The 10156-nt window shown below is 41.1% G+C and overlaps 1 long non-coding RNA gene across 1 annotated transcript; it reads left to right on the top strand.

The window, feature by feature from the left end:
* Positions 1-2373: 2373 nt before the first annotated feature.
* Positions 2374-6479, top strand: LOC135571424 (uncharacterized). Its single transcript, XR_010463796.1, has 2 exons — positions 2374-4287; positions 4444-6479. It is a non-coding gene; the product is annotated as an uncharacterized LOC135571424 (long non-coding RNA).
* Positions 6480-10156: the final 3677 nt, after the last annotated feature.

The following is a 10156-nucleotide window of genomic DNA, read 5'->3' as shown; positions in this document are numbered from 1 at the left end:
TAGGAAAACAATGGGGGAAGCGCAGCTTTCCAAGGGCAAAAGGTATTTCGAGTCTAGCATTTGATGACAACGGAATACACTGCCCAGCCTTACGTAATTAGAAAGAGGATATTCTCATGATTAAAATGGTATTCAATGTAAAATAATCTAAATATACACATTGCGAAATAGACAGACATACCTATATTTCCCTATAGTAAACAATGGGACGACCTCAGAGTTCCATGAGTAATTTTTTGTTTACATTTGAACTACAATGTGGACAGGTCTCCATTGCCAACAATTGCAAAACAGGCATTGTGACGTAGAACCATAAACTGGGAATAGAACGTTCGGAAGGCAAATTGGTGCCACAGTGCTCAATAGAACTATTTAGGAACTGGCAAGGTGAAACATGCCCTAAAATAAGTCTTGTTTTTTTGTGATTACTTAAACTACAGCAGGCAGCTGGGACATATGATAATATAATGAAACTGAACTAGTTTTATCAGAAAAAAAAGCATTGTTAAAAATGTTTTTTCTAATGATCAATTAGCCTTTTAAAATGATATACTTGGATTAGCTAACACAATGTGCCATTGGAACAGAGGAGTGATGGTTGCTGATAATGGGCCTCTGTACGCCTATGTAGATATTCCATTTTTTTTTTTTATCAGCCGTTTCCAGCTACAATAGTCATTTACAACATTAGCAATGTCTACATTTTTATTAATGATCAATTTTGTTATTTTAATGGACAAAAAAAATGCCTTTCTTTCAAAAACAAGGACATTTCTAAGTGACCCCAAACTTTTGAACGGTAGTGTATGCATACATACACATACCCACATTTGCATACATATATACAGTGAGGAGAACAAGTATTTGATACACTGCCGATTTTGCAGGTTTTCCTACTAACAAAGCATGTAGAGGTCTGTAATTTTTTATCATAGGTACACTTCAACTGTGAGAGATGGGATCTGAAACAAAAATCCAGAAAATCACATTGTATGATTTAAGTAATTCATTTGCCTTTTATTGCATGGCATAAGTATTTGGTACAGAAACTTTTGTTTGCAATTACAGGGATCATACGTTTCCTGTAGTTCTTGACCAGGTTTGCACACAATGCAGCAGGGATTTTGGCCCACTCCTCCATACAGACCTTCAGTTTTCGGGGATGTCGCTGGGCAATATGGACTTTCAGCTGCCTCCAAAGATTTTCTATTGGGTTCAGGTCTGGAGACTGGCTAGGCTACTCCAGGACCTTGAGATGCTTCTTACGGAGCCACTCCTTAGTTGCCCTGGCTGTGTGTTTCGGGTCGTTGTCATGCTGGAAGACCCAGCCACGACCCATCTTCAATGCTCTTACTGAGGGAAGGAGGTTGTTGGCCAAGATCTTGCGATATATGGCCCCATCCATCCTCCCCTCAATACGGTGCAGTTGTCCTGTCCCCTTTGCAGAAAAGCATCCCCAAAGAATGATGTTTCCACCTCCATGCTTCACGTTTGGGATGGTGTTCTTGGGGTTGTACTCATCCATCTTCTTCCTCCAAACACGGCGAGTGAAGTTTAGACCAAAAAGCTCTATTTTTGTCTCATCAGACCACATGACCTTCTCCCATTCCTCCTCTGGATCATCCAGATGGTCATTGGCAAACTTCACATGGGCCTGGACATGCGCTGGCTTGAGCAGGTTGACCTTGCGTGCGCTGCAAGATTTTACTCCATGACGGCATAGTGTGTTACTAATGGTTTTCTTTGAGACGGTGGTCCCAGCTCTCTTCAGGTCATTGACCAGGTCCTGCCGTGTAGTTCTGAGCTGATCCCTCACCTTCCTCATGATCATTGATGCCCCACGAGGTGAGATCTTGCATGGAGCCCCAGACCGAGGGTGATTGACCGTCATCTTGAACTTCTTCCATTTTCTAATAATTGCACCAACAGTTGTTGCCTTCTCACAAAGCTGCTTTCCCACTGTCCTGTTGCCCATCCCAGCCTTGTGCAGGTCTAGAATTGTATCCCTCTGCTGTCCTTACACAGCTCTCTGGTCTTGGCCATTGTGGAGAGGTTGGAGTCTGTTTGATTGAGTGTGTGGACAGGTGTCTTTTATACAGGTAACGAGTTCAAACAGGTGCAGTTAATACAGGTAATGAGTGGAGAACAGGATGGCTTCTTAAAGAAAAACTAACAGGTCTGTGAGAGCCGGAATTCTTACTGGTTGGTAGGTGATCAAATACTTATGTCATGCAATAAAATGCAAATTAATTACTTAAAAATCATACAATGTGATTTTCTGGATTTTTGTTTTAGATTCCGTCTCTCACAGTTGAAGTGTACCTATGATAAAAATTACAGACCTCTACATGCTTTGTAAGTAGGAAAACCTGCAAAATCGTCAGTGTATCAAATACTTGTTCTCCCCACTGTAGATAATAATCCTGCTTATCTTAATTTCCATAATTAACCATTGTAATAATGTAGGTAGTTTAAGAAAAGGATTGTTGCCTCTTACCAGTATTGCCATTACAAAAATTACAATTTGGCAAGCAATTATTATTTTATCAAACAATTATTGTGATTCATCCTGTATATTGTCCTTAACATGTTTACTCCCTAGCAACAAACACACTCAATCCCTTTCCCCCACAAACAACCATACACTCAGATGCTCAACAGTTGTTCCATCTGAGTGTGACCGGAATCCCCACCGGCTAGATACAAGGTCGTCAAGGTTCTCATTAGCAGCTTTGAGAATTTCCCTGTATATTATGCTCTCCCATCAGGGAGCTTTGGCTTTGTCGGACCAACCCTGCCAGGCAGGCTCAAAATCTTGAGGGGGCAGTGCTGCTTTAGTAGGTCTCTGACCACATTAATCTTTCTGATTTGGCTGTGTATAGGCTACTTACAGTTGGTCAATAAAACAGATAAGGACTTCACCTTAGTGTATGGGTCGCTCAGGTGGGTGACTAGGGTATAGGGTTGGGAACAGTTCCATCATGATAGGACAGTAAATAAATCATTTATTTTAAAATGTATATCCCATATCTGTGTAACGGATGTGAAATGGCTAGCTAGTTAGCGGTGTTCGCGCTAAATAGCGTTTCAATCGGTGACGTCACTTGAGACCTTGAAGTAGTAGTTCCCCTTGCTCTGCAAGGGCCGCGGCTTTTGTGGAGCGATGGGTAACGATGCTTCGTGGGTGACTGTTGTTAATGTGTGCAGAGGGTCCCTGGTTCGCGCCCGGGTATGGGCGAGGGCACGGTCTAAAGTTATACTGTTACATTGGTGCCGTGACCCGGATCACTGCTTGCTGCGGAAAAGGAGGAGGTCAAAAGGGGGGTGAGTATAACGGATGTGAAACAGCTAGCTAGTTAGCGGTGGTGCGCGCTAAATAGCGTTTCAATCGGTGACATCACTTGCTCTGAGACCTTGAAGTAGTAGTTCCCCTTGCTCTGCAAAAGCCCCGTTACATCTGCACAAAATTGAAAGCTTGCTCTTATAACCCCTGCTCACAAACACACAATGGCTCTGCAACCCGTATCCTTTTTCACTCACTTAACTCCACACTTTCCAAACACAAAAACACACACCCTCCTTCCATCACAATACATGTGTACATACCCACATACTGTGCCTTGCATGTCCTCTGTGTTATCTCTACCGAGTTGATTGAGTACTTTTGTGTTCCAGTTCCTTATATTTGAAGATGTATTATTTTGCTAATTATCCTGTCTTCTATAATGCTGTCTTATCAATTTCTGAAATACTATAAATGGAAAGTCTAAAAGGAATGATTTTCTAACATTCCCTATCTAGAATGGTATAGTGTAGTTTATTTCTTTAACAATTGTTGTATTTTATTGCTTTTCTATATTTATTATTTATTACAATCTCTACCATGTCTAGTATTGCGTGTTCTATTATTCGACTCCTCCATGGGTAGTTTGTAATTTTTAGAATAGCCATGGAGTAGTCTTTTGTGTCTGAACATTTGGTTATCAATATACAGTTTATCGACTACGAGAGCTACACGTTTCCCTTTCAATCTATTTCTCTTGAAGATTGGATACAGAACTTTGCGCCGTTCTGCAATTTCTTTCGGAAACTGATCATTCATGCCAGCAAGTCTTTTACCCCTAGCTTTTAACCATTATTTTATCTTTAAAGAAAGCAACTTTGGAAACGATTGGGCGTTCATATCTCTGCCCAAAACGGTGTACACGTTCGAGTTGGATTTTGTCGACAGCTTCCCTGTAAAGAGGAACTCCCTCAGGAACTTCTCCTTCTTTCTATTGGATATCCGTAAGTACCATATTTTCTCTCATGGATCTAGTCTGTACAGTATTTCAAGTAAGGCTTCTCTCAGAAAGAAGTTCTCAATTTTAAGTTCATTAAAATCGGTTTCAATCTTATTGACTGTCCCTTTTAGCTTGTTTGTATCTTTCTCCAATGTCGCAGATTTCTCGTCACTCATCTCGAGGTTTGCCTTCATCTCCTCTTATATCCTTACTGACTAATTAAAGTATTCCCAGTTTGTCATTTATTGATTTTAACAGATCGGTTTCCACCCTTACCATTCCCGGTGGTGAAAATATTAAATTGTCTGTCTGTCGAAGAGTCACGTTTCCTTTCCGGGATTGGTTCCCCAGTTTTACTCTCCATCATGTTTGGGTGTTGCTTGTTTTCGTAATATTTGTCGGCACATTTCTCTAGCCTCATGATATGTTTTGTTATCTAGATTGAAGGTTAGACCAGTTTGTGAAATGCTAATATTTAATCTAATTTACCAATATTGAATATTACGTTTTTATCTTGAGGTGATATACACTGCTGTGTTCAGTCCGCCATCTTTTTCAGCCTCGGCAACAGGCATTTTACAGCGGGAGCGTTCCGATCGGCATCTCACTTCCCTCGATGAGCCAATGTTTTGGAATCAATCATCAGCAAAACCAACTGTAACATACAATTCGCATACACCATCGCACAACAGGTTGAAATCAAGAGGTGTTTCTTTGCCATCAATGGGTTCCCAAATACGAACGGAGCAATAGACAGCACCCACATAACCATAAAAGCACCATCATAAAAACAGTTGAAATACACGATGTACAAAAGTATGTGGACACCCCTTTAAATTAGTGGATTCGGCTAATTCAGCCTCACTCGTTGGTGACAGGTGTATAACATTGAGCACACAGCCATGCACTTTCCATAGACAAATGTTGGCAGTAGAATGGCCTTACTGAAGAGCTCAGTGACTTTCAACTTGGAACTGTCATAGGATGCCACCTTTCCAACAAATCAGTTAATCAAATTTCTGCCCTGCTAGAGCTCTGCCAGTCAACTGCAAGTGCTGTTGTTGTGACGTGGAAACTACTAGGAGCAACAACGGCTCAGCCGCGAAGTGGTAGGCCACTGGAGTCAATTGGAGGTGTACCTGTGGATGTATTTAAAGGCCTACCTTCAAACTCAGTGCCTCTTTGCTTGACATCATGGGAAAATCAAAAGAAATCAGCCAAGACAGAAAAAAATTGTAAACCCCCACAAGTCTGGTTCATTCTTGGGAGCAATTTCCAAAAGCCTGAATGTACCATGTTCATCTGTACAAACAGTAGTGTGCAAGTATAAACACCATGGGACCACGCAGCCGTCATACTGCTCAGGAAGGAGACGCGTTCTGTCTCCTAGAGATGAACATACTTTTGTGTGAAAGTGCAAATCAATCCCAAAACAACAGCAAAGGACCTTGTGAAGATGCTGGAGGAAACAGGTACATAAGTATCTATATCCAGTGTAAAATGAGTTCTATATCAACATAACCTGAAGGGATGCTCAGCAAGGAAGAAGCCACTGCTCAAAAACCGCCATAAAAAAGCTAGACTACGGTTTGCAACTGCACATGGGGACAAATATCATACTTTTTGGAGAAATGTCCTCTGGTCTGATGAAACAAAAATAGAACTTTTTGGCCATAATGACTGTTAAACAGCCACTAACATTGAGTGGCTGCTGCCAACACACTGACTCAACTCCAGCCACTTTAATAATGGGAAATGATGTAAAATATATCACTAGCCACTTTAAACAATGCTACCAAATATAATGTTTACATACCCTACATTATTCATCTCATATGTATACGTATATACTGTACTCTATATCATCTACTGCATCCTTATGTAATACATGTATCACTAGCCACTAACTATGCCACTTTGTTTACATACTCATCTCATATGTATATACTGCACTCAATACCATCTACTGTATCTTGCCTATGCCGCTCTGTACCATCACTCATTCATATATCTTTATGTACATATTCTTTATGCCCTTACACTTGTGTCTATAAGGTAGTAGTTTTGGAATTGTTAGCTAGATTACTTGTTGGTTATTACTGCATTGTCGGAACTAGAAGCACAAGCATTTCGCTACACTCGCATTAACATCTGCTAACCATGTGTATGTGACAAATAAAATTTGATTTGATTAGATTGTGGGATCTTGTCTTCTGTATAGTTTCTTAGTCTTACAGAACTGTACGCTTTTGTTTTTTGTCGTTGTTATTTTGCTTTTGGTGTCATCAATAAAAAGCCTACCTTGGTCCACTCTTCCTACCACCGAGAGCCATTACACTGGGGGAGGTTGCTGTGCACAGCACAGAATTACACGCTCTATGGACCACCTATAGCATTAGTCAGTTGAGCATTCCTTGACTTCGTTCCAAGAATATTCAGTCATTATACGCCTAGAACAAAACAAAATGTGTACTTTGTGCCAAAATGCCCAGTTTTCTATTGTACCATGACAACTTTGGTAAGCACACAGGCTTTAGCTTAAACAAGCACTAGCATACTCACTCACTCGCACACTCACATGGTCTCCATGCAGGCAGTATCCAACAGGCCTCATTCAGAAACTGACATCCTGGCAAGAACACATAATGGCATCAGTAAATGTTTCATTTAAAAAAAAAAAGTTACCGGTATTGCAAATATTTATGCTGAACTGTATTATGAAAGCACATTGTGATTTAGCCTACTTGTTAGAACTTTGTATCAAAATACAAATAAATAAATTATATATGTTTTATTGTCACATACACCGGAGAGGTGTAGTGAAATGTGTTGTTTTACCTGTCCATGTTGAATTTCCTAGTTATCGTCGTTCCATCTGCAACTGGAAACAGGCGTTTATTTATAAGATGCCGGTGCCTTCCAAATCTAGAATGAAGGATGTATCTCCAAGTAAAGGTGGGCTGAAAGTGTTCCCCCATCCATAAGCCATCCTACGCTAGAACCCTTTACAGAGTAGGCCTACAGGGATCTAACTAGAGCTAGAGGTTCATTTGGTGGGTGCTATATTTTTTTCTTCTATTTCACATGTACAAGTGTGTAATTTATGTGTTTTTTTTTCCATTTCCCACTCTCTGAGACACCCTCAGAGAGTGGGGTCACAGCCAGGGTCTGCCATTGTGGATGGTGAAATTAGGGTTACGGTTAAGTGTCTTGCTAAAGGGCACATAGACAGATTTTTCACCTTGTCACTCTAACCACTAGGTGTAGTGAAATGTGTTTTAAATGTTTTACCTGTCCATATTGAACTTGCAACCTGAGAAAGTAGATCATAATTGCAGTAACTTTCTCTGTTATCAACCTAATATCTGTGAAACAATGAAATGTGTGTTCTGCACAATGTTAATCTTTCCTCTTAACAATGTCAAACAATCTCCATCCATTTGATCATTTGTGTGTGTTGGGTTTAAAGTTCCTGTAGGGTGTGTCTAAAACAATGTTTTCATTCACCACCCTGAATATAAATACTGTAATTGTTATTCAATAGCATCACATACAATTTACTCAGCAGCTAATGAGCTAAAAACCATGAGTCACATCTGTCTATGAAGACCAGCTCAGAAAACCAATATGTTTAATGTGAAAATAGTCAGGAAACATTGCAGAAAAATAGAACCAAACATTTGTTCCACATCCTTTGAAATGAATGCATATTACAGTAAGATGTAACCATTCCATTATTATGTTTAACAACATATTTGTGAGCAGATGCATTGTGGAAATTGTGGTAAGCAAGTTAGGTCCAAAATATTTAGTATACAAGCACGTGGACACACCTTAAAATGAGTGGATTCGGCTACTTCAGCCACACCTGTTGTGTATAATATCGAGCACACAGCCATGCAATCTCCATAGACAAATATTGGCAGTAGAACAACCCGTTCTGAAGAGGTCAGTGACTTTCAATGTGGCACCGTCATAGGATGCCAAATTTTCAATAAGTCAGTTTGTCAGATTTCTGCCCTGCTAGAGCTGCCCCGGTCAACTGTAAGTGCTGTTATTGTGAAGTGGAAAAGTCTAGGAGCTACAACGGCTCAGCCACTAAGTGGTAGGCCACACAAGCTCACAGAACGTGACCGCTAAGTGCTGAAGTGCGTAGCGGTTGCAACACTCACGACTGAGTTCCAAACTCCCTCTGGAAGCAACGTCAGCACAATAACCGTTAGTCGGGAACTTCATGAAATAAGTTTTCATGGCTGAGCAGCCGCACGCAAGCCTCAGATCACCATGCGCATTGCCAAGCTTTGGCTGGAGTCATGTTAAGCACGCCTTCATTGGACTTTGGAGCAATGGAAATGTGTTCTCTGCAGTGATGAATCCCACTTCACCATCTGGCAGTCCGACAGATGAATACAGGTTTGGCGGATGCCAGAAGAACGCTACCTGTCCAAATGCATAGTGCCAACGGTAAAGTTTGGTGGAGGAGGAATAATGGTCTGTGGCTGTTTGTCATGTTTTGTGTGAAGGGAAATCTTAATGCTACAGCATATAATGACATTCAGGACGATTCTGTGCTTCCAACTTTGGGAAGGTCCTTTCCTGTTTCAGCATGACAATGTCGCCATGCACAAAGCGAAGTCCATACAGAAATGGTTTGTGGAGATCGGTGTGGAAGAACTTGACTGGCCTGCACAGAGCCCTGATAACCCCATCAAACACCTTTGGGATGATTTGGAATGCCGACTGCGAGCCAGGCCTAATCGCCCATCAGTGCCCGACCTCACTAATGCTTTTGTGGCTGAATGAAAGAAAGTCCTCGTAGCAAAGTTCCAACATCTAGTGGAAAGCCTTCCCAGAAGAGTGGAGGCTGTTATAGCAGCGAAGGAGGGACCAACTCCATATTGATGCCCATGATTTTGGAATGAGATGTGCAACAAGCAGGTGTTCACATACTTTTGGTCTAGTAGTGTAACTCAACCAAAGTAGATAGTTTTAAGACTGTTTTATACATCAGTTGGGGTCTCTATAAGCTGCATATGAGGTCCAGAACCTAGCATGAAAGTGAATCCTTGTAGCTGTGTGGGCTAATATAGTCAAAAAGGTTGCTTTGGGGTAAATTGTGCCATTTGGCGAGGGGCAAGTTGAGCCAATGGCTAATCATGCTTACCCTGTCCCTATGCTCAATTTACCTCATGCCCAAGGTAAGTTGCACCAAGAGACCACTTTTTTTGGACAAGCTATGTTTTTAAACTGTCATATTAGCTGCTGGACATCTTGCATGTCCAAAAATCTTTGAAGGAAATAGTCATTTCTAAGCAATGCGGCCACATGTAGAAGAAGATGACAGCACTTCAGTCACACAGCGGGCCATAAGAAAGATATACACACATACAAGAGGCATTTCTCACTCGGTACAAAAAGTGGATTTAATGTCTTTCTGATTATTTCCTAGTTATCGTCGTTCCATCTGCAACTGGAAACAGGCTTTTATTTATAAGATGCCGGTGCCTTCCAAATCTAGAATGAAGGATGTATCTCCAAGTAAAGGTGGGCTGAAAGTGTTCCCCCATCCATAAGCCATCCTATGCTAGAACCCTTTACAGAGTAGGCCTACAGGGATCTAACTAGAGCTAGAGGTTCATTTGGTGGGTGCTATATTTTTTTCTTCTATTTCACATGTACAAGTGTGTAATTTATATGTGTTTTTTTTTTTATTTCCCACTCTCTGAGACACCCTCAGAGAGTGGGGTCACAGCCAGGGTCTGCCATTGTGGATGGTGAAATTAGGGTTACGGTTAAGTGTCTTGCTAAAGTGCACATAGACAGATTTTTCACCTTGTCACTTGTCACCACTAGGCTAACCCATTTAATTTGTG

The sequence above is a fragment of the Oncorhynchus nerka genome, linkage group LG4, assembly GCF_034236695.1.
Source record: "Oncorhynchus nerka isolate Pitt River linkage group LG4, Oner_Uvic_2.0, whole genome shotgun sequence".
In the NCBI taxonomy this organism is placed as follows: Eukaryota; Metazoa; Chordata; class Actinopteri; order Salmoniformes; family Salmonidae; genus Oncorhynchus; species Oncorhynchus nerka.
This window is presented reverse-complemented; position numbering and strand designations above follow the sequence as displayed.